Source organism: Vicugna pacos, chromosome 33 (genome assembly GCF_048564905.1).
Source record: "Vicugna pacos chromosome 33, VicPac4, whole genome shotgun sequence".
Classification (NCBI taxonomy): domain Eukaryota; kingdom Metazoa; phylum Chordata; class Mammalia; order Artiodactyla; family Camelidae; genus Vicugna; species Vicugna pacos.
In genome coordinates this window covers 11,275,356-11,298,578 of record NC_133019.1, presented here as the reverse complement: position 1 = coordinate 11,298,578, position 23,223 = coordinate 11,275,356, and the positions used below count along the sequence as shown (strand labels likewise).

The 23,223-nt window shown below is 45.4% G+C and overlaps 1 long non-coding RNA gene across 1 annotated transcript in view; it reads left to right on the top strand.

Annotated features, from left to right (window-relative positions):
• LOC140691096 (uncharacterized) overlaps positions 1-20,123 on the top strand; it is a 30,246-nt gene extending 10,123 nt beyond the window's left edge. The window contains exons 2-3 of the long non-coding RNA XR_012066556.1: positions 3,843-3,895; positions 19,972-20,123. This is a non-coding gene — a long non-coding RNA (uncharacterized lncRNA). The remainder of the gene's footprint in view (positions 1-3,842; positions 3,896-19,971) is intronic.
• Positions 20,124-23,223: the final 3,100 nt, after the last annotated feature.

The following is a 23,223-nucleotide window of genomic DNA, read 5'->3' as shown; positions in this document are numbered from 1 at the left end:
ACAAGAAATTAAAGTACTGTGTGATAAATGCCTCAGAGTTCCGTCTAGGGTGCTTGCAGGGTAAAAGAATGAACATGAGCGACTTGGAGGAGCAGGGAGAAGGTGGGCAGAAAAAGCCTCCAGGGGAAATAATAACCAAGAGCAGTCTTTTCTTTTCCATTTTATTTTATTACTAAAAATTTCAAACATACAGAAAAGCTGAAACACCTGCAGATCCACACCTAGGTTCAGCAACTGTTAACATTTCACCATTTTCACTTAATAAGTAAGAGAAATAAATGCCAAACCATTTGAAATCTCACCTCTAAATATCTAAGCACCTAAGTCCTGAGAACAATATTCCCTTACATTCCACGGCACCTTTATCAAGCACGAAAATGAACATCAATCCTTTTTAATCATCTAATAACTACGCCATGCAAAAATCATCCTAGTTACCCCAAAATGTCTTTCATGGGTTGTTTTTTCCAATCCGGGATCCGGTCTAGGTTCACACATTGCATATCACTGTGGTGGTTTGTACTGTGAGAATTTGGTTAAGCTGGAGACATGCTTGCCAGAATCCTGTTCCCCAGAGGGTTTCAGGTTAGAATTAGTCAAAAGAGGACTGTGCATGAGATTTGGAAGGCAGAAATGAAGCAGCAAGTATGATTCTCTGAAGGTCATTGTGGTTAGGTGCGGTGACGGTTGGAAACAAGTGTTAATGAGCTCGAGCCAGTTTTTGCTGTGCTCATTTTTGTGTCCAGAATTTCTTCCCAACTGCTGACCCTGTTGACCAACAGGGACCCCAGCACCACCCCCAGGCACTTGCTGGTGGATCCACAGAGGTGGCAGCTTCATGAGCTTTCTTGTCACAGTCTGTCCCCTCTCAGATAGATGTGCTTGGCTTCCCATATCCGTGACACCTTTTTTGATCCTCTGACTTCTCTGTTGGCCTTTTCACTTCTCGAACTCTTTCGAAAACTGTGTGAGCTCTAATTCCCATAGTAAACTCCTTATCTCAAGATTCACAGTGGTTCAGCTTCCCTGACTGATACCTTTAGTGGTGCTGGCTGTGGTCTCAGGAAAATAGAATCTTAAGGATGGGAATCTGGATTTGGTTTTCTGATCTATTAAATTTGAGGGTGTTAATGATTATTGCCAGTGTAAAGGAGCCATTGGTATTCCATGGTGGCAAAACAGTCACTTAAATTCTCGCCTGTAGTCACTGTGATCAATGCTTATAGAAGGCAATCCTTTGAGTAACCAAATATTTGCTGTCCTAGAATGTTTTAGTACAAAAAGGAGCATAGTGAGCTTTGTTAGTTGCTTCTAAGTATGATGGAGAATTTGGAGAAAGAAAATAATGAGCTTAGGCCTTCAAACTCCCAGCTCAAGATCCAGGAAAGGGACCAAAAAACTTCCATGACTGCCCTAAAAGAAATGTTTCTCTCTTGTAGCCTCAGGGTCAAGATTTCTTATAACCAATCCCTCAGTTTCTACTTGCAGGGAATTGAATTTCAATACAAATTGAATTCATAACCAAGCAGGGTCTCATGTTAAAAGTAAGATATTGATTGGGAAGGAGAGAGATCCTAAATCTTAGGATGGGGACATGTGGACAGATTCTGATGAAGCCAAAGACCTTAACTTTAAATTCTGCTGACTGTCCTTAAGCGATAAAAATTAAATTAATCTTCCCTTACCTGAAGAACCTGTAATGACCTCCCCTGAGGGATTTGCCTTGCCGGGGACTGCTCAATCTTCCTGGGAACCTAACCCCATCACCTCTGTTAGATCTGTGACCTGATCAACTAACAGCAGGCCCCAATGTGACCCATGAGGAAGCACCATAATACCAAAAGAATACTGAAAGTTTGTCAGTTTATATATTGTTTCACTTTTTGTTTTGACATAATTTCACCCTTACTGAAAGTTACGAGAATAATACAAATGATATCCTTCACCTTTCATCAAGAACCCTCAAAGGCCAATGTATGTAGACAGAAACCCAAAGAACACGTATGAGAATGGATCCTAATGGTATTAGGTCAGGATGGAAGGAACATAATTTTGAATTGAGCTGAGTGGGTTAACATGGGTGCCCTAAGCAGAAATTCTGAGTTTAAGTTGGCCGGGAATGGCTCTAATAGTCCGCTATTAAACCCAAAGAGGGCTTGCACTGAATGAAGCTGAGATATCACAATGTCCAATACTGAAGAGGAAGATATTCAGAATGCTACACTGGATTTATATCATAAAACCAATGAACAATATTCCTTGGTAGGATCCAGAGGACACTCCCTGCACCAGGGTTTTGAGAAATGCACTGGTGAGAATTACACCAGCACCCTTGAAGAGCTCTAAAGTGGCTGCTCTCTAAAGGCAAGGCCAGGTGGTGGGAACTGCATCACTGAAATGAACTCTTGGAATTAATGTGATGGGAACGATGGGATATCAGGGTGTCAGGAGCCAAGAGGAGGCACTTAGTAACCAAGACAAGTTAGTGTGGTTATATAACGGTCAGCAGAACCAAGATAGACATCAGAGCGGTTTGGCCTACAGAGTTTTGGCACCAGCTAACTGACCACAGTGTCCCTAGGACAGAAATGCACAGGCAGCCTACTGAATTCTTACTTGGTTTGTGTAAGTGGAAAAGCTGTAGTTGTAATGAACAGAAGTCTGACTTCGACATAGAGTAAGAACCCTTCAACCAGTTCTTAGATTGGAGTCACTTCATAAACCCTGACTCCCTGGAAAAAGGTAAGACTGGGACCACTTGAAGAAGGACTCGACTCTATGACCAAAAAGTCATAGAGGAACCCTTACCCCCAAAGGGACCTGCAGCCATTTAGCAAGGTGACTGTGCATTAGCAAGGGGAGATAACCAGATTTTTAGGGGATTCCTGGATCTTGGCTCTGAACCAATGCTAACCCCTGGAGACTCAAAATGCCACTGTGGTCCACTGTCAAAGTGGAGGCTTAGGGAGATCAGATGATCTTTGAAGTTTTGGCTTGGCTTCATCTCACAGCAAGCCCAGTCGTTTCCAGAACCCATCCCATTATTATTGCCTCAGTTCCACAATACATAGGTAGGTATATATTACAGTTTAGATATACTCAGTAGGTATCTGCATGGATATACTAGACAACTGGTAGATGTTTCCCTGACCCAAGGAGTAAAGGTTATCATGATAGAAGAGGCCAAGTGGAAGTCACTAGAACTATGTCCACCTACTATTTTCTGGAAGGATTGAAGAGATTAGTGCCTCCAACAAGTTCTTGAAAGATACAGAGGTGGTTATTACTATCATAACCGCCTACTCAATTCAGAAGACTGACGAAACTTGGAGAATGACAACAGATTATCCAAAACTTGGTGACTCAATTGCAGCTGTTGTTCCAGGAGTGACTTCTTTGCTGAAGCAAATCAGTGTATCCCATGGCACTTGGTTTGCTATTGATATGGCTAGTGCTTTTTGCTCTATACGTTTTAGAAAAGATCATGAGATGCAGTTTTCTTTTAGTTGGCAGGGCCAGCGATACACCTTCACTGCTCTAGCCCAGGGTTGTACCAACTCTCCAGCCTCTATCATTTATAGTCTGCAAAGGCCTCTGACCTCTTTTGCATTCCACATGAGTCCAAGTTGGTGCTGCTTGTTGGCAGGATGACTCAGTTCCTCATCACATGCAACTCTCCAGACTCTCCACAGGGGTGCTTGCGTGTACTCAAAGCATTGTGGCTGGCTTCCCCTAGAGAAATCTAAGAAGCAAGGTGGAAGCTGCAATGTCTTTTATGACATAGTCTCAAAGTCATACCCTATGGCTTCAGCATACTGACCAATATCCTGTTGTTCATACAGGTCAGCACTATTGAATGTGGATGGGGACTACGCAAGGTCATGAATACCAGGAGGTAAGGACTGAGGAGGGGGAGGGGACACCTTGGAGGCTGGCTCCCATAGTCATGAAAATTATGAAAGTTCTTCTTTCTGCTTGTCCAACTTTTTAAAATTTGGAGTTGTTTCAAAATATGAACTTATTTTTAACACTATATATATGCAAATACTATTATTATTAATATAACTAATTGAATGGGTCAAGTCTTAGCCCAGGAAGGACCTGGCTTCAGTTCCTGCACCTGATGCTGGCTCAGCACGTGTCCTTGAGCATTTCTTTCTCTTTAACATCTTTGGACCTTAACCTCCCTGTTGGTAAATAAAGAACAAATGCCTGTCCCTTCCTTCCTCACCCAAAAAGGTTGATAAAATTGCTTTTAGTTTTAAAAAAAAATTGACCATTTACCCTTGAGGTCAATCCCATAAAGCTCCTCATTTTACAAAATGTGAAAACTGATCTCTAGAGAAATGAAGGGTTTTACTCAGGATCACACAGCTGGTTAGTGACAGAGCCAGAATTAGAGCCCCAGTTTCTTTAATCTCCCGTGTCTGCCCAGCTACACTGCCTCTGCCTTAGAAGAAAAGTGCTAGAGAAATTCCCAGGAGAATTTTCACATTATTTACACCAACTTATAGACTAAGGGCTGGTTATCAGCCTGGAGAAATATCTCTAACCTTGTAGTTCTTGAGCTTTGTAGTCCCAGGATCCTTTTACACTTAAAATTACTGAGGACCCTCAAGAATTTTTGTTTACGTAGATTATATCTGTTAATATTTCTTGTATTGGGAATTAAAATTAATAAAAATGTTAAATGTTTTATTCATTGCTTTTGAAATGCAATAAACCCATTGTAGGTTACATAACCTTTTTATTAAAAAAAAATGGCTGTATCTTCCAAAAAGAAAAAAATACACAAGAGTGATTTTTTTTTTACATTTTTTATTGATTCATAATCATTTTACTGTGTTGTGTCAAATTCCAGTGTTCAGCACAATTTTTCAGTCATTCATGGACATATACACACTCATTGTCACATTTTTTTCTCTGTGATTTATCATAACATTTTGTGTATATTTCCCTGTGCTATACAGTGTAATCTTGTTTATCTATTCTACAATTTTGAAATCCCAGTCTATCCCTTCCCACCCTCTACCCTCCCCCCCGGTAACCACAAGTCTGTATTCTCTGTCCATGAGTCTATTTCTGTCCTGTATTTATGCTTTGTTTTTGTTTGTTTGTTTGTTTTTGTTTTTTAGATTCCACATATGAGCGATCTCATATGGTATTTTTCTTTCTCTTTCTGGCTTACTTCACTTAGAATGACATTCTCTAGGAGCATCCATGTTGCTGCAAATGGCATTATGTTGTCGGTTTTTATGACTGAGTAGTATTCCATTGTATAAATATACCACATCTTCTTTATCCAGTCACCTGTTGATGGACATTTAGGCTGTTTCCATGTTTTGGCTATTGTAAATAGTGCTGCTATGAACATTGGGGTGCAGGTGTCATCCTGAAGTAGATTTCCTTCTGGGTACAAGCCCAGGAGTGGGATTCCTGGGTCATATGGTAAGTCTATTCCTAGTCTACAAAAGAGTGATTTTGTTTCACACTTTTGCAAATCTCTTTAGTGTCTGGTTCATAGAAGACAGCTGGAGTCTCATAAATGCTTCTGTAATAATGTAATAATATCATGTCATGTAGCTTCTGGAAAGTTCCACTATTTGTTCATGATAGAATAAGAGGAGTAAAGACATTTTAGCGTAATTATGAAAACAGTTTTGATCTCGCAGGCTGTCAGGGAACTCTAGGATTCGAAGTCCACACTCTGAGAACCCCCATTGTCCTGCTATAAAGACTCTGTTTTGGCCTATTTTCCATTTTCATTAATTACTAATGAATTTTTGTGCTTAATTTTCATTAACCACAAAGTAACTAAGGCTCATCAGTTCTGCAGATGAGACAAAGCTGGGAAGGGATTGTTATAAAAAGTGTATAGAATATTTGCATCATTTTAGCAGACCAAAATCAAACAAAATTGAAAGCAAAATGTCCTACATTTGCATTGTGCTTTATTTTTAATCAGTTGCACGTGTACTAGAAGCATAGGCTGGGAAGAACTGGCCTGAGAGCAGTTTGTGTGAAAAAGATCTGGTGGTTTAGGCCAACCACAAGCTAAATAGGAACGAACAGCTTATGATATTAATGTTAAGAAGCATTGATAAAAGTGTAACCACTGAGCTGCAGCAAACAGGGAGAGTTCCCTACTTGGACGAGGTTGGCGGAGGATGGAGTTCTCACAGTTTCTTTGCTCAGCCCCCCAGCTGGATTCCCAGAAAGTGCAAGGAGTGTGGATAGGAGGGAGGCAGCATTTGTGTTCTGCTAACAATGTAGTTTGTATAGTTTAAATAAAAGAAAGCTAAATCCGCAAACAAAAGTTCTCTTGAGTCCTACAGGCTTTCATAGCCAAAAGGACAAGGACACCCCTCCATGTTGGATCCACAGGTCTCCACTACAGTGTCCAGCCCCCAGTCTGCATCAGGGGGGCAGCCTTGTCCAGGATGTGGCTCCAGGCTGCTAGTGGGAGCTATTTTCAGATTTCCTCTGGCTCTCCGAAGTGGCTCACCACAGCAGTTCATTCTGGCCACAGGTCCCTGTCCAGTGGGCCTTAAGCTTCTGCAGAACACTCTGGCTAACTTGACATCACTTGGAAGCCTTCCTCAACAGGCTTGGCTTGATCATCTAGGTGGGGCTCAACTCTTCCTGGCCTGACCCAGAGGGAGAAAGGGCTTTGGTTCCTTCCTGCCTGGTGCATCTTTGTGTCCTTGTTGTGAAGCGGTTGAACCCTCTCCCTCCTGGGGCAAGAAACAAGTTCAGAAGTCAGAGGGATTACTCCAGTTGGCACACGCTCCACAGAAAGTGATGTCTTCTGTTCTGCTCCAGTCTGAGTCAACCTTGAGGACGCCCTTCTAGTCTGGGCGTCCCATGTGAGAGCATTAATGATTCCAGAGGTTGACAGAGGTGGATGCTGCCTCTGGAGTCAGATGAAGGTTCAAATCCCAGCTTTGCTGCTTGCTAATTGCATGACCTCTGCATGAGTTACCTAAACTCTATGAACCTCAGCTTCCCTATTTATAGAATGATAATACTGGGTGTTACAAAGACCGAATGAGACAATCCATGTAAAGTGCTGATCACAGTATCTGACACACGATGATTGTCTGTTAAACGTTGTGTAAATTGTACTTTATACCAGATTTTTTTTTTGAAACAGAACCTGAAGAGATGCCTTTCTGCCTGCAGCAAAGGCTCCTGCCATTATTTGACCAGAGAAGCGTGCTCCTGGACCGCTGGGCTACAGGCATCTCCCTTTCAGATGCACAGCTCTGCCCTGTATTTGCATAACTAAAAGTCCCCCTTAAGCGGTTTTCCTAGAATGAAAATGGATTAATGTCAAATTTGAAGTGACAGTTTCTCATTTCCTCCCCATTCTTATCAAGGCTTTAGGGATTTTTTAGGGCCAAGTTTCAGTAGGAGCTCCCAGAGTCTGTGTGTGTCCCTACACGCCATCCATAGGAAGGAGAGCTCAGCCCCCCAAAATCTCTGTTCATTCATTCAGCCAGGCCTGACCCTGATATAGCCAGGCCTAGGGCAAGAGTGCAGATGGAGGCCCATAGATCATGCATCTAATAGTTAAAAGTTGTAAGTCAAGCTAAGAGACTATTAGCTAACATACCGTCTATCCCCTTACCTTGATAAATATACCTTCAGAATGACCAGGAAGGCCTAGCTCTAATTTAGAATTCTTGGACTCCTTAGAGTTTCTCTCTAGAAGGTGGAGGTGCAGGCAGGGCTGGCTTGCCCCTTTTCTGATCCCACACCCCCACCCCATCCCACGCAGGGCACCGAGGGCATGCATATGGACTCCTTGGCCAGCACATCCAAGTTCCACTACACACCCAAACTTCAGTCACTTTTGGCCACCTTTCAGGCCTAGGGATGCACACATAAGCAACCCAGCCTGTCCTTGGGTTGATGGGCCCAGGAAGAGGCCACACAGGCCCTGGAAGAGGACTGAGGACAGCTGGGAAAGGTATTCTAGGATCCCGGTGTGTGTATTTGTGGGGAGAAGACTCCAGGTGGGCACATTTTCTCTTCTCCCTATAGGAAGGGGCAGAGCTTGGGGAGGCCAGAACAGGGCCCTCCAAAGCACAGGCCCAAAGTAGGAGCCCATCTTGCTCTGGTCTTAGAATATACTGCATTCAGTGAGTATTCACTGAGCACTTACTATGGGCCAGACACTGTGCTGGGTGTAGATGATGCTGCAGTCAAGGATACTGAGTGGTCCTTGCCCTCAGACTATCAGGGGAGTTGGACGATAAAGAAATGAACAAACAATTAGCAGGTATGTACACACCTGAGAAAAATCACTCTGAGAAGGGGACCTGATTTGGTTTGAGAGGAGATACCTGAGGCTGAGTCATGGGGGATGAGAAGAAGCCAGGGGAGCAGGGAGTTGAAAGAAGAAAGCTGTGTTGAGATGGAACTGAGAAAAGGCCAGGGGCCGGGGAGGGTGGGGAGCATCTGAGTGTGGGGTTGGAGGTGGGCAGGGGCCAGGCTGGGTTGGGCTTTAAGGCCACAACCAAGAGACGGAATGATTTAATTTATATTTTAAAAAAATCTCCCTCCCTGCTGTAAGAAAGGATTGTGAGGTGCAGAGTGGAAGCCAGGAGACCAGTTAGGATGCGGTGGCAGCCGTTCAGGTGAGAGATAATGATGGTTGGACTCAGATGGGGCTTTGGGAAGGGAGGAAGGGGCACAGATGAGGCCACATCCACAGGCCTTGCTGATGGTTAGAGGCGGGTGGGTGAGAAGAAGGAAATGTAACTGGCCTCCTCATCTCCCATTCATGGCCATGTCCTAGTCCGGTCCTGGCTGCTTCTTCCAGATGTAGTCCCTGTAACAGACATTAAAAAGGCTTATATTGTCAAACCTGTTGACATTTGCCTCTGACTTTTTTCCCATTGCTTTTTTTTAAATTTTTTTCCCATTGATTTTTTTTATCTGAAGACCTTTCTCACTTAAAGACTTCATATTATTTATCTATAATTAATTTTTCTATTTCAAGTGGGAAATTAACTTTATAAGGTAGTGTTCGTCAAACTGCTGATAGAGACTCATTAGTATTGTGAGACCAGTTTACTGGGTAGGGACCAGAATTTTCTATTTAATAGGATAGGAGTGGAGAGGAGTGGAATGGAGTAGAATAGACTAGACCAGACTAAACTAGACTAGACTAGAATAGAATAGATCAGAGTCCATCTGACGTAGCAAGGATAAATACTGTTTTATGATCTTTCGCTTTAATTACGTGAACTTGTGTTTATGAGCGTATTTACTGGGCTGAGATGGCTCACGTATTCCCACTCTCCTGGATGAGGAAACTGAGGCTAGGAGATGTTAGGAATCTTTCCGCAGTCCATTCAGGCTGCATAACAAAATACTGCGGACTGTATGGCTTAAACAAGAGAAATTCTTTTCTCACAGTTCTGGAGGCTGGAAAATCCAAGATCAAGGTTCTCTCAGGGTTTGGTTTCTGGTGAGAGCTCTCTCCCTGGCTTGCTAGTGACCTTCTGGCTGTGTCCTCTCATGACCTTCCCTTTGTTCTCATACATAGAGATTGAGAGAGAGAGGAGATTTCTTTCCAAGCACAGTCATACTGGGGGTTAAGGCTTCAACATGTGAATTTTGGAGGGACTCCATTCTACCATAGTGATGTGCCCAGAAAGCGGTGGAGCCAGCTAGGTCCGCTCCCTCCAGAACCTGAAATTTTATTTATCACTCTTTCTCTCTGTTAGGGCAAATCTCATCTTGTTATTTTTATTTTCTTAAAACAAACAAATAATCAAAAGCTATTCTTATACATTTATTCTTTCTGATGAACGTCACAAATCACTTTGACACATTCCACACTCATAAGAATCGACATCTTTACACCACTGAGTCGCCCACCCATCCAGGAACATGCTGTGTGCTGTCTCTCAGGGAAGTCACGTGCTCGGCCTCAGATGGGTCTCACATTTCTTGTCAAGGGGTTTTCTGGGGCAATTTTATTTTTAGTTTAGTGCTTCTCAAACTTTGATGTGCATACCGTCACCTGGGAATCTTCTCAAAAAGCAGACTCTGAGTCAGCAGGCCCGGGACAGAGCCAAGGATTCTGCATTTCTAGCAAGCTCTCAGGTGATGCGGCTGTGGTGCCAGGGACCACATTTTACTCAGTAAGGTTGTAGTTGTGCTATTTTGAGTGGGATCGTTTAGTTTAATATTTTAGAACTGGTTACTGTGATTATCTAGAAAAGCTAGTGATTTCTATTTGACTAGTTTTGCGTACCATTCCCTTCCTGAACCCAGCAGGATTGTTGCTGTGGAAACCAGCTGGAGCTGCCAGGGCCAGGAAGAGGGTTTGGGGAGAGGCGACCAACACACTTGTGCTAAAAAAGGACCTATGGCATCCACGCCTGGAAGTCTAGGCAACTGGGACCAGTTGCCTGGCAGCAGCCCCTCCTCCCACCCTCATCCTTATATCACCCTCCTGTGTGATTTAGACTCAGACCCAGCAAATCATAGAGCTTGGCAGAGAGTCAAGTAGGTGCTCAATAAATACTCTCTGAGTGAGTGAATCTGGAGCAACTCTCCCCAATAAATTCTTCTTGCAGATGGGGAAACGGAGGTCCAGAGAGGGGAAGCAGCCTGTTTGAGATGAGTTATGGGCTTGGCTGGAATGAGAACTCAAGTTCCCTGCTGTCCACTCAGAGTTCCACCTTGCTCTGGGCCCTGAGAGAGACATCAGAAAAGTATAGTCCAAGATGAGGGAGGCCCCAGATCCTAGCACATGGAACCGAGGAGAGACCTTCCAGATCATCTCACCCAGGGCATCCTAACCAGGGGTGTATGAGAACCACCATATACATGCCTGGACCTCAACCCTGAAGAGTCTGATTCAACAGATCTGTTGTGAGCACCACAAGCTCTAAATAATCCCCAGGTGGGTGAGTCAGTTACACAGCCAGCTTCGGGAACCACTGTTCTGACCCAGTCCCCTTGTTTTACTGAAGAGGAAACTGAGTCTCGGAAGGGAAGCAACTTGCTGATGGCCACACAGAACCATTCCACAGGATTACCTAAAGACTGAGCTTTGGGAAGTCAGGAACCAAGTCTGTCTTGGGCTTCTCGATCAGGAGTTGGGGAGGGAAAGGGGAGCAGGGGCTGAGCTGCCTTGGCAGCTAGACCAGGCATTTCATTCTTCCAAGCACAGTGACAAGTCAGAAAAGTGTGTGAGTAGGAAAGGCAGTTGTTGAAGAGCTGTAATTTGAGAAATGCAGAAGGCTTTCTCCCCATCTTTCAAAAAGGTTGTGCAGGTCATAAGGCAGAGTGATTAGAAAAGCAGAGCTCTCCCAAAGCAGAGTCAGTGAAAGAGCTCCTATCCCAGCTCTGCCACCAGTGTTAGCAAATTGCTTAGCCTAAGACTCAGTTTCTCCACCTGTAAATTGTGATCATGACCAGAATCCATCCATATAACCTAGAGGTTGAGTGCATGGTACTTGGAACCAGACTGGCTGGTTCAAATCCCAGTTCTGTTGCTTATTGGCCACATGACTTTTGGCAAGTGGTTTAACTTCTTTATGCCTGAATTTTATCACTTGTAAAATGAAGACAATAATAGTAATTTCCTCAGAGGGTTGTTGGGGGGATTAAATGAATGACTGCATTTCCCTAACCTCTGAACCTGGGCATGTGCCCTATCCTCCATCTCGTCTCTGCCTACGCTCACTTCCTTAGCTTCAGATACCATCTGGCTCTTTCCAAATTTATATCTTGAGCTCCTTCCTCTCCTTGGATCTCTGCATTTGAATACCCAGCTGCCTGACGGACAGCTCCTCTTGGACATCCAATAGCTTCTTAAGCCTCCCATGCCCCAAACCGAACTCTTCCTCTCCCTCCCTAAACCTGCTCTTTGCAAGGTTTTCTATCTCAGTTAATGGTAACTCCATCCTTCTGGCTGCTCAGGCCAACGTCCTCAGAGTCATCCATTAGCATATTATGTTGGCCTTATCTTCAAAACAGGAATCAGATCCCAGGAATCTGATCACTCCTCACTACCTTCATTGTCACCACACTGGTTCAAGTCACCGTCGCCTCTCACCTGGACCAATGAAATAGCTTCTTGGTTTCCCTGCTCCCATTTTTATTCCCGTTGAGTCTGTTCTTAATGCAGCAACCAGAGTGAGCCTATTTTAACAAAGGTCATATTATGACATCCTCCCATCCTCCAGGACCCCCCATTTTAGAGTAAAAGCCAAAGTCTTCACAGGGCCTAGGAGGCCTTATGCAATCTGGTCCCACCGTCTCTGCTGCAAGCAGGCTGGCCTCCTTGCATGTTCCCACATCTTAGAATCTTTGTGCTTGCTAGCGGAGGCCTGGAACGTTTTGACCCCAAGTTATCCTCCTGGCTCACTTTTATATCCTTCAAATCTTTCCTTCAAAGTCTCCTTCTAAATGTTAGGTATTTCCTGATAGCTGCAGTTCTCCTGTCCTCATTTCCTGCTTTACCTTTTTAAATTTTTTTTGTGGGGGGAGGTAATTAGGTTTACTTATTTATTTTTTAGAGGAGTTACTGGGGATTGAACTCAGGACCTCGTGCATGCTAAGCACGTGCTCTGCCACTTGAGCTATATCCTCCCCCGTTTTACCTTTTTTAATAACATATATACCCTTTGCATATACTGTTTATCTAATATACTATCTAATTTTCTTATTTATTTTTCTTATTATCTGTCTTTCCCCTTTAGAAAGTAAGCTCTGTGAAGGCTGGAAGATAGGGGCAGAGCACATGCTTAGCATGCACAAAGTCCTGGGTTCAATCCCCAGTGCCTCCATTAAATAAATAAATAACCTAATTACCTGCCCCTTCTAAAAAAATTATTAAAAAAGAAAAAGAAATGACTGGAGGACAGGGATCTTTGTCTATCTTGCTCACTACTACATTCCTGGAGCCTAAAGCAAAGCCTGGCGTAGAGTGCATTCCTGGTAATAATTATTGAATACATTTTGTTAATATCTATTTGCTCTAATTATTCTTTTTAACATTTTAGAGACAGAGTCAGAAAAAGAAAAATATTAAACATTGACATTTCATATTAAAAACTTCAAATAATGTTTATGAGATCATGCTAAATGAAACATCATGCTACAAAATCATGCAAACACTACGATTTCAAATTTGCAAGATGTGTATAGGAAAAAAGATGGTGACAAAAGTTGCATTAGTTCTCACTGTAACATTATGAAGGCTTTTTCCTGCTATTTTCCAATTCCATTTGCTGTTGCCTCTAAAATAAAAGAGTTTGACTTACTGAAATAAGAGTATGACATCCTTTAGAAAAATGAGGCAAAGCAATACCTTATCTTTTATACGGTGCCAGGAACAGGTCTGGAGAGATGGCCACTGACCTTGCTGCTGTGGTTATCCCTGGGGAGAAGGGGAAGTGCATTGTTGGTATTGATCAAAGGGCTTTTTCTATAATGTTTAAATCATTTATGGGGGGAGGGTATAGCTCAATGGTAGAGCACATGCTTAGCATGCATGAGGTCCTAGAGTCAATCCTCAGTACCTCCATTAAAATAAACAAACAAACCTGCCTAATTACTCCCCCCAAAATAAATCATTTACAAAAGTAACATGTTCTTATATTATGTAATTAGATTATTTAAAAAAAAAGTCTAGAAGAAGCCTCTTTAAAAAAAGGTCTAGTCTAGGAAGGGTATGGCTCAAGTGGTAGAGTGCATGCTTAGCATGCACAAGATCCTGGGTTCAATCCCCAGTACCTCCTCTAAAAATAAATAAATCTAATTATCTCCCTTCTATCCTGCCAAAAAATAAAATTAAATAATACATAGTAAGTATTTAACAAAAAAGTCTAGTCTGTAACAAGAGGCTCCACAAAACAACAAAACTCCCCTTCCTGCTCCTGCCAGGCTCCAGGGGCACTCACATGCTGAAGCTGGAAAGAGACCTGGAGAGCGCCCCTGCCTCTGAGGATGTGGCTCCAAGCAACATACCTCAACAGTCCTCAGCCCGTTTTGGGGTGGGTGGGTGAGAACCCACTCCCCCTTCTCCCTGCCTCCATCAGGGTTGTGAACATCCCCCCACAAGCCCCCAGCACAGGGAGGAAAGAATGGATGAGCCCTCCGAAAGCAGGGTCAGCATAGATTTAGCCCACCCGGAGGAAAAGGACTGGGGAGAGGCTGTGGCCTCCCAAGTGTGGGATGGTGAATTCCTGCAGCTCAGCGAGCTCTGGGCAGCAGCGAGGTTGCTTTCTCTCAAGGGCGCACCCACACATGCTGCGTCACGGTGCGCTGGCCTCAGATTACAGAGGCTTTGTGCTGCTGGTCCGAGAAACTTCCATGATGTGTTCCAAATCCTGATCATCTCACAGGAGAAATTGGATGCATGGAAGTTGTCAAGGCAAGTTTGGGGCTCCTTCTACCCTATCCCCAGGCACCTCCCCAAACACTCTCTTTCCCCACTGCCCAGCCGAAGGAGCTTTCTCTTTGCCGCTGGCCAGAGCTCAGCCTCCCGGGCCTCTCTCCAGAACAGGAAGTTCCACAGCCATGTGGCCTTGGCCAATGTTCATTTTCTGGGTACTGGGCTGGTTTGCAGGGCTTGGTGATTTGTGGCTTTCTCCTCCCCACCCCAGGCCTGACAAGGACAAAAAGCATGTTTTGTTTCTGGGTCACCCATCAAGCAAAGGGTGATTGCCCTCGTGGACAGGATGAGCCTCTCTCTCACCTCTGTCTCCACAGCCTCCCATCAGTGTCTGGCCAGAGGCCCTGGAGGATCCAGGATCAACCACCCAGAGGGCAAGAATTCCTCTCCCTGAAGCAGAACACAGTGACAGTGACAGCCTATGTCCATTTCGTTTCCAGAAGCAGGATTTTAGGCTCCAGAGGCTATTGATTCAGTTACCATGCGTGTGTTCATCCATCATTCATCCAACCTCTGTGCCCTGCCGACTCGCCCTGTGCACCCGTCACTGTGCTAGATCATCACCTAGTGGGACAGGTTCACAAGTGCGCAGATGCTCTGCTACAAAGAGGAGCAAGGCACGTGCCCACCCCACCCCCACTCCACCTAAAAGAAGCAGCCACAAAAGCACTCTCACTTGGATAACTGGTCAACAGCTTTACTGAGCACTTACTGGGTGCTGGGTGTTTTCATGTGTTGACCACATATGGATCCTCACAATAGTCTTTTGAGGTAGGGGTCATATCACTTACACGGGAGGAAGAAGAAGACAGACTTTTCCCAAGGTCACAGGCTACTGAACACTAAGATTCAAAACCCGTGTTCTTTCTCCTGACTTTGCTGGTGGCCTCGGAACAAGTAGGGCAGGCCCAGCCTACAGAAAGCATCAGGGAAATTCAGTCTCCCCTGGGCCCTACCCAGACATCCCCCCTCACCCTCTGGCCTCACCCTCATTCCCTCTTATTCATTCATTCAGTGAGTCAGCCAGTCAAAGACACTTAGGGAACACCTGCTAGGGTAGAGGGGGAAATGAATCAGAAACGACTTGGTCACCAAAGGCTTTCAAAGCCTGATAGGAGAGTACCGTACATAAATAACCTCAATGCCAGGCAAAAAGTACGAAATGTAGGTAAAGTGCTGGCTCAGGTTCAAGGGAGGCAAAAATTACTCTGATTTAAGAGAATCTCTGTGGGGGAGGGGCACGGAGATGGGCCTTGAGAATATTCAGATTTTGGTCCAGCAGACATGTGGGGAAAGGGGTGCTGAGATTTGGAAAGTACCTTTAGCAAAGGGCAGCGGCAGAAAGGGGTGGAGAGAGTAAGAAGAGGGAAAACTGCAGACTTCTTGTGTGGTTGGACGGTGATGCCCCAAAGGGGAGGACGGAGGTTCAGAAACAGACAGTGGACATTCTACAAATGTTTGTTACCTGACGAATAGAACATTTTGGGGGCCAGATGACAGGGATAAAAAACATGAAGTTAGAGAGTCTGGTGCTTGTTCCTTGTCACAGGGAGCATTATGGGATTTTCTGATGTCCCCCTCTAGGGGGTAGGGCCAGGTGGCCACTCCGTCTTGGCCTCTCCCAGCCTCCTCTCCAGAGCTGGAACCACAGTGTCAGCAGCCCCATCCTCCACTGCTGTGTCATCATTTACTCTCTTTCAAGTGCCTGGCCCACACCCAGCAGCCCCCACACTGCAGCCCCGAAGGCTTCCTTCCTGGGGCAGCAGGGCCGAGTCATTTGGAAACCTCTCTCTGATGAGCTCCGTGATCAAGGTGCTGATACGGCAGGTGGGCCTGCCTCACTTGTCCCCGGTCGCAGAGGTGAATGGGGTGGTGAGTTTCGCTGTCCCATCACCTCCGCCTCGGCCCGGTTCACTTTCACTGCCGGAGACAGAGACGGGAGATGAAGACGGTGCGGTGCGGATGCCTTTGACAAAGCCAGCTCACAGTCCTGCTTCGCTGTTTCCTGCCTTTGCCTTTCAAAGTTGCTCTGTCCTGCCCGCCCCACTCTGAGGCACCCAAGGCCAGGCCCCTAACCTACCCCTCACTGACCACGGTTCCTCGTTTTAGCTGACATAGAGGCTCTGAGGACGTGGACATGGGGGATATACACTTGTTGCCACTTGACTTTACATCTCCTCCAGAACAAGCAGGCTAACTGCCCCGTAGGGACCAGTTCATCTCTTGCTCCCCGGAGGTCAGAGCCCTGGGTCTGGACTCAGAAGAACTGACTGGGCTTCCTTTCCTACTGGACAGACTCATGCAACTCATGAGATTGGCTGAGCCTTGCTTTCCTCACAAATACAAGAGGTGAAGAACTCCTGGCTGGCTCTCTCCACAGGCTTGAGATGAGGTGCTTCTGAGACAAAGAATGTGAATGGACTTCATAGACTGTAAATTACCCCGGGAGTATTACGACTGCGGTGATTAGTTTGCAAAGATTGAGTTCATGTTATTATTCTCTTTCTGGGCACCCCGCTCATTTTCTTCACAGCACTTACCAATTTTTATGTTATCAGTATTACTAAGCAAATAGTTTATTTGTTTAATGCCTACCTCCTCTCCAGAGCGTAAGCTGTGATAGGGCAGGAGTCACGTTAGGGTTGTTTTTTATTATTTTCCCAGCACCTGATTCAGTGCCTGGAATGTAATGGAAGTTAAAAGAACAAATTAACAAGTTGTTTTCACTAGAGATATCTACGAGGCTAGTCTGTCTTGTTCACTGCTGCACCCTGGCACATGGTAGGCAATTAATAAGTGGTTTTTGGAAGTTGATGTGAACAAACCTCCTTAAATTCTATCTTCATTGTGAAATTCTGTTCCTGAAGAATCTGCCGTGTTTCCTAGTTGCCCCATCTGTGATCCGAATGTCCAGACATGCTCTCTCTGCCTCTCAGCACCCTCCTTCCTGGCCTCTTATCCCCATCTTCCTCTGCTCCAGTTCAAACTGCCCACCATCCTCTCCCTAAGATATGCTTGTACCATCTGCAGACCTCTGCTGGGGCTCAGGCATTCCCTGTTCCCTTCCCTCAAAGTCTTGCCCAAACTCCCTTCCTTTCCAAGCCCATTTAAAAAGTGTGTGTGTGTGTATTTAATAGCACTTTGTACCTATGGAGGATTTCTATTTGAAAAAAAGACTTTTACATACATGATATTATTCAAGACAAACAGTAGCCCGAATGCAAATAACAATGCAGGCACTTTACAAGGGTACAGATTAGGAAGCTAAGGCTAAGAGACGTTTTATTTGCAATTTATACACCCAGGGATTGGACTTATTTGTGGATTCGTGAAAGCAATTTGGTGGTGTGAGTTCCACTGAAGAAAAAAGGAAACAGAGAGACAGGGACAGAGACCCAGAGGGAGGGAGGGAGGAAGAAAGGAAGGGTGGAAAATACGAGTCTATCCCGCATTCTAAGAATAAGTAAAGACTAAGTATTATTTGGGAAACGTGTGTGTGTGTACATATGCCAACTAGGTTGTGATATAAGACATATCTCTTACCATGGGCCACAGTCAAAGTGACTAGGTTACTCCCATGGCGTGCTGAAGGTTAACCAGCAGAGCTTAAGCTCCACCAATTAGAGTAGAGGTCGAGATGGACAAGAGAAGGGCCAGAGATGGGGGTCAGCCGGACTCTGGGGAGGCATGATCTAAATTTCAGCACTGCAGCTTGGGCCCCAGGGAAGCCGGTGTTCTGGGTACAACTAGATGTGGGCCGTGATGCTATCAGCTGTTCTAGAGGCCTCAGCTATGACAACATTTGTGTGGAGAGGCTGGGAGCAGTGCTGCGGCAGATTGGGAACTCCAGTTTGAGACACTGGCAGTGTCAGGGCAAACCATCTCAGTGTACCCTTCCTCCGTAGCCTAGAACAGTGGTTCTCAAAGTGGTTCTCAAAGTGTGGTTCCCAGGCCAGCAACATCAGTATCACCTGGTCACTGTTAGGAGTGAAAATTCTCATGTTCCACCCCAGACCTCTGGAATCAGAAACTCTGAGGGAGGGCCCAACGATCTTTTTAACAAGATCTCCAGGTGATTCTGAGCCATGACGTTTGAGAACCACTTTTCTAGGGACGCCTTCTCTGTTTGGCAGCTGTGTTTGGTGTGTCTTGGAATATCTTGGCAGGTCTGGTCTAAAAGCAGCCTTGTTGGAGTCCTACAGTACAGCACAGGGAACTACATTCAATACCTTGTAATAGCCAATAATGAAAAAGAATGTGAAAAGACACATATATGTATATATAAAAGTGAATCACTAAGCTGTACACCAGAAGTTAACACAACATTGTACACCAATTCTGCTTCAAAAAAAAATAGTAAATAAAAGCAGCCTTGTTGGAAAACAGAAATGCTTGGACTCCAGGCGCTTAGATATAAAACCCTATTCCTTCCATAGTTTACATGGCATATTCGTGCACAGGGTCTTATGTGTGAAGGCACGCAGGGTGCATCCTTCTTACTCTGTGTCCCTTTCACATTGCTGACTCGGCCTGGGTTCATCAATACAGTACATCCATGTCTGTGGCTGTGAAAACGTTCTCAAGTTACCCTGTATGTAAGTGTACAGACTTGCATGCACGTGTCTGTTCGGCCTTCTGTGCTGCACAAAGTGCTCCCAGGGCAGAGCCTGAATTCCACCTCCCTGGGTCCTCCCGTCACACCTCTGGCTGGGGCTCAGCTGGACTCAGGAACCTGACGCAAGCACCTGGCTCACTTTCTAACCCTGGGCCACACAGTGCACGCCAAGGCCAAGGTTCCCAGACATGCTCATGGCTCCTATAACCTTGAGGCAACCTTGATGCACCTACCCAGCACCTGTGGCTCATTTCCTCCCGCAGGACTCCTACCTGTTACCTAATGAGAGAGGAGCTACGCGTGGGTGCTAGCTCCGTGCTGAGAACATTTACCACCCCACTTCCTGTGTTGACTTGTGCTTTTGGGTCACTGGTGCCTGAGTGAACTGGTAACACTCACAACTACTTCCCACTACTGCCCAAAGCTCAGTTTCCACATGTGTGATAATGTGATAAAAATACCTAACACGTAGACTGTTCAGAGGACGAAAGGAAGTAATGTGTGTAGAGTTTAGTACAGTTCGTGGCACGTGGTAAGTAGCTGAGAAACAGCCCCTATAGAGTTTAGGCAGAGTTTTCCCCTTTTGGTAGCCAGGTAAGTGCCTTTCCTTTGCAAAACTGAATCTCTGAGAGAAGGTTATGTTGTCTGGTGGAGAGACCTCAGGGTTTGGTGTCCATAGGCTGGCTTCAGACCCTGACTCTGCCTGTTACTCCTGTAATCATGAGGGAGGAACTGAGCTTCTGTCTCCTCACCCATCCTCCAAATATGGCTGGGGTGATGCCAATACCTCCCACACAAGGTTTTTGAGCATTACATAGGATTAAATGTTAAATTAGGTATAAAGTTTCAGTAAAATGAAATGTAAATATTGTGCGGCTTTGTGGATTGGTAAATGCTATACAAATGTTACTGTTAATCTCCTACCCTACAGAGATACCCAGCACTTCCTCAGGCTGCCTCGCTAGCTGGGGACCTGTGCTCTGTTCTGTACAGTTGGGAAAGACCCAGAGAAGGAAGAGAAGAAGATCTCTGTCCAGGTCAGAGAGAGAGCCAGCATCCCAGGGTGGTGAAAGAAGAGGGGGAGAAACCCCAACCCATTCCCTGCACCCCAAACACTGCAGAACAATTTGATTTTTCTGTAGAATGTAGGCAATAAATGCCAAGACATACGATTGTCTCTAGTAACTGAAATAAAGACAAACTTAATCCATGAACTGTGAAGCAAATTACTGGGGAAAAGCCACCTGAGCTGGTACTAAGTGCATAGACACAAACCTACTCTCATTAGAACCACCAGTGGTCATTTTGATGAGAAATGCCTGGAAAACAATTCCACCTCAGGTAGGCTGAGGGGATTGGGCTCCCACATGGAAGAAATAGAAACAAGTTGCACGTTGAAATAAAATTTGGGCTGCCTTATCTGGAAGCGTCCCCCTCATCTGATTGTCACATGCAGGTGGAATCCCTGCCATGTCATCTTTACAGTCAAAGGGTCACAGGCTAGGCATCGCCCTCCCTATTCTGGGGTGCTAGTCAGTCTTTACGGATTTGAAGATCATAAGATCATCTTTTCTACCAGAGGCAGTTACTCTCAACCCTCTAAGGTAACGTTAGAATTCATAGTCAGGGTGTATTTACTCATTTAGGGCAAACTCAGTTCACCATCAAAGGCAGTGGCTGGGACAAGTGGGCCCTGGAAATCTACAGTATGTCCCGGCATCTGGGGAGAAAGGAAAGGGCATCTGAATGGGGTGCAAGACGCACCAGGAAGTTAAGGGACTGGCAAGGAGCTCAGGGGACAGTTACAGGTTTCTCTTCTCCAAAGAACCCAGGTCAGCCACTAAGAAGCTAGCAGATGCTTCACTGCCCACAGCATCGCGGCTGCAGCCACAGCCACGGCCAGCTGCTGCTCCTGATGAGTATTCCTGAGCCTCCTCCCAAACCCCTCTTCTGGGCCTGCAATACATCAAGCTGAACGAAGAACTGTGGGAAGAATAAGAGAGGGGAGCAATTCCTACCTTGTCCAGTGCACACTTCAACCTCCCCCTTCTTCCTCCTGCTGCACCCCCCAACATCATCTTCATCATCACTACCATAACCACACCCACCGCATCCTGAGTAATTCTTTCCACACATTTTTTCATGCAGTCCTCATCGGCTCCCATGCCCCCTACCTTGCACCCTCCCCTCCAAGCACATCAGATCACTCTATCCAAAGCTTCAGTGTCCAGCTCATGTCCTTCTTCCACGAAGTCCTCCCTGATCTTTGAGAGTAGTGGGTCTCTAATGGCATGAAGCAGTGTTCTGTTTTTGGCTTTGTTCTGTCAATATTTTCCATAAAACTTGGATAGACCCAAGGATAGCAGGCTTATCTCAGTTGGCATCACATCAACAGAGGACTGAATCAGGATTTCAAAAGTTTCCCTTTATAGGCTTAGATGACAGACTAGAACCATCTAAATGGAATTTGTTAGGTGTATTGTCAAGGGAAATGGGAGCCCACAGGAAAGACGAACTTAATTGCAGTTATTTAAGTATGGAACCTTGAAAAAGAAGATTCTTACCTTCCTATATTTTACCTAGCTAGATTATATCTAGACTCTTAAGCAGAAATCACCCAGAGGTCAAAGAACATGTTGAATAATTGTCTTGTGTTAAACCGTGATCTCTTGAAAGGAACAAATTTCTCACCCTTGGTGTTGTTTGACTAACACTGGGTGACCATCTGATGAGGATGTAGTGACAGAAATCTTGCATTTGCTGGGGATGGGAGAGGGGAAATGAGGATGAACTGGTTTATCTTCCAGATTCCCTTCCAATTTCTACATGATTCTATGTAGCATATTCCTTCCTGATCAGTGTCCCTAGAGTAGCAAAAGCTAAGTTGAATATATCAACGGCCTGGAGGGGCGGGGATGTTGGGGTGGGTGGGGCTGGAAGAATGGGGAGTACACAGCAAGCCTGGGACACAGGAAACACTGGGGTAGCTTCCTCTTGAAGCTTTCAGGACCGGAAGTGCAGGAGAGGAACCGTGACCCTCTGTCCTGGAATGCTTCCTCCTTGAAAGCTGTTGCTAAAGGCAGTGAATGAAGACAGGAGAGAAAGACCTCAAGTGTAAAAACAGAGGCTGAAAACTCCTTAAGCTGTTGAAACCCAAGGAAGATGCATCTTTGCAGGGGTGAAGCGGAAGATGAATATGGAGGAAAAGGCGAAGGAGGGCACTAGAAAGGGTAGAATCCCATCGAATGGTAATTTGGCTGGAAGGGGAGGATGAGGCGGGGCAAGGAAACAGTATGTCGTCATGTGTGAGTGCCTCTGTGTGGGCAGTCATTGGTTTTGTATCGTTGTGGACTCCTCCTGGATGACAAAACAGAAAGTTGAGACTTGGAGGGGAAGTTGATCGAATTCTGCAAAGAAGCTTCTTAAAGGTAGGAGTCCACAGACAGGGCAGAGTTGAAGGAAAGGAAAGGGGTTCCATGAGCCTGTAGGAGTGGCAGCCTGGCACAGTAGAGAAAACGCTAAATGTGGAGTCAGGAAACCTGGGTTCAAGTCCCAGCTCTGCCACTGGTTAGCTATGTGTCCTGAGGACCACTCTCCCTCTCTCAGCCTCGGGGTCCTCCCCTGTAAAAGTCTACTCCAGCTGGGGAGTCTATGACATTAATGACTTACATGCCAACCAAGTTCATTTATAGCTATAACAGCATTATTTTTGATTCAGAAAATGACTCTTCTGTGACTGCTTATGTTTCGGGGCTGGGTGATTTGGGTAATTTCATTCTTGTCTTCCAGTAATGTTTTAGTGTTGTTCCCTTTGAAAATTTCTAACCTATCTCTTCTGAACTTGAGCTGGAAAGGGAAGGGGTTTTGCCCCTGCCTTTTGCCTGGGCAAAAGGATGGTGGTGAGTAGGGTATCCGAGTCTGCCTGGGACTGAGGGGTTTCCCAGGACCAGGGGCTTTCAGTCCTGGTCACGCTGGGTGCTGGGTTGTCCTAGTGGCAAGAAAGATGAAGCCTTGGAGTCAGCTTGGAGGAGAGGGCCTGGAAGAGCTAGCCTCCTGTTCCTTTTCAACATGGAGTTTCTGTCAAAGCCCCCCGACTGGTGTGGTGGTTTTCATTACAAGGTACTTGGGAGGCTGGCGGAGATAAAGCAGGGAGAAGAGAGGGGCAGCCTTCATACCAGTCACA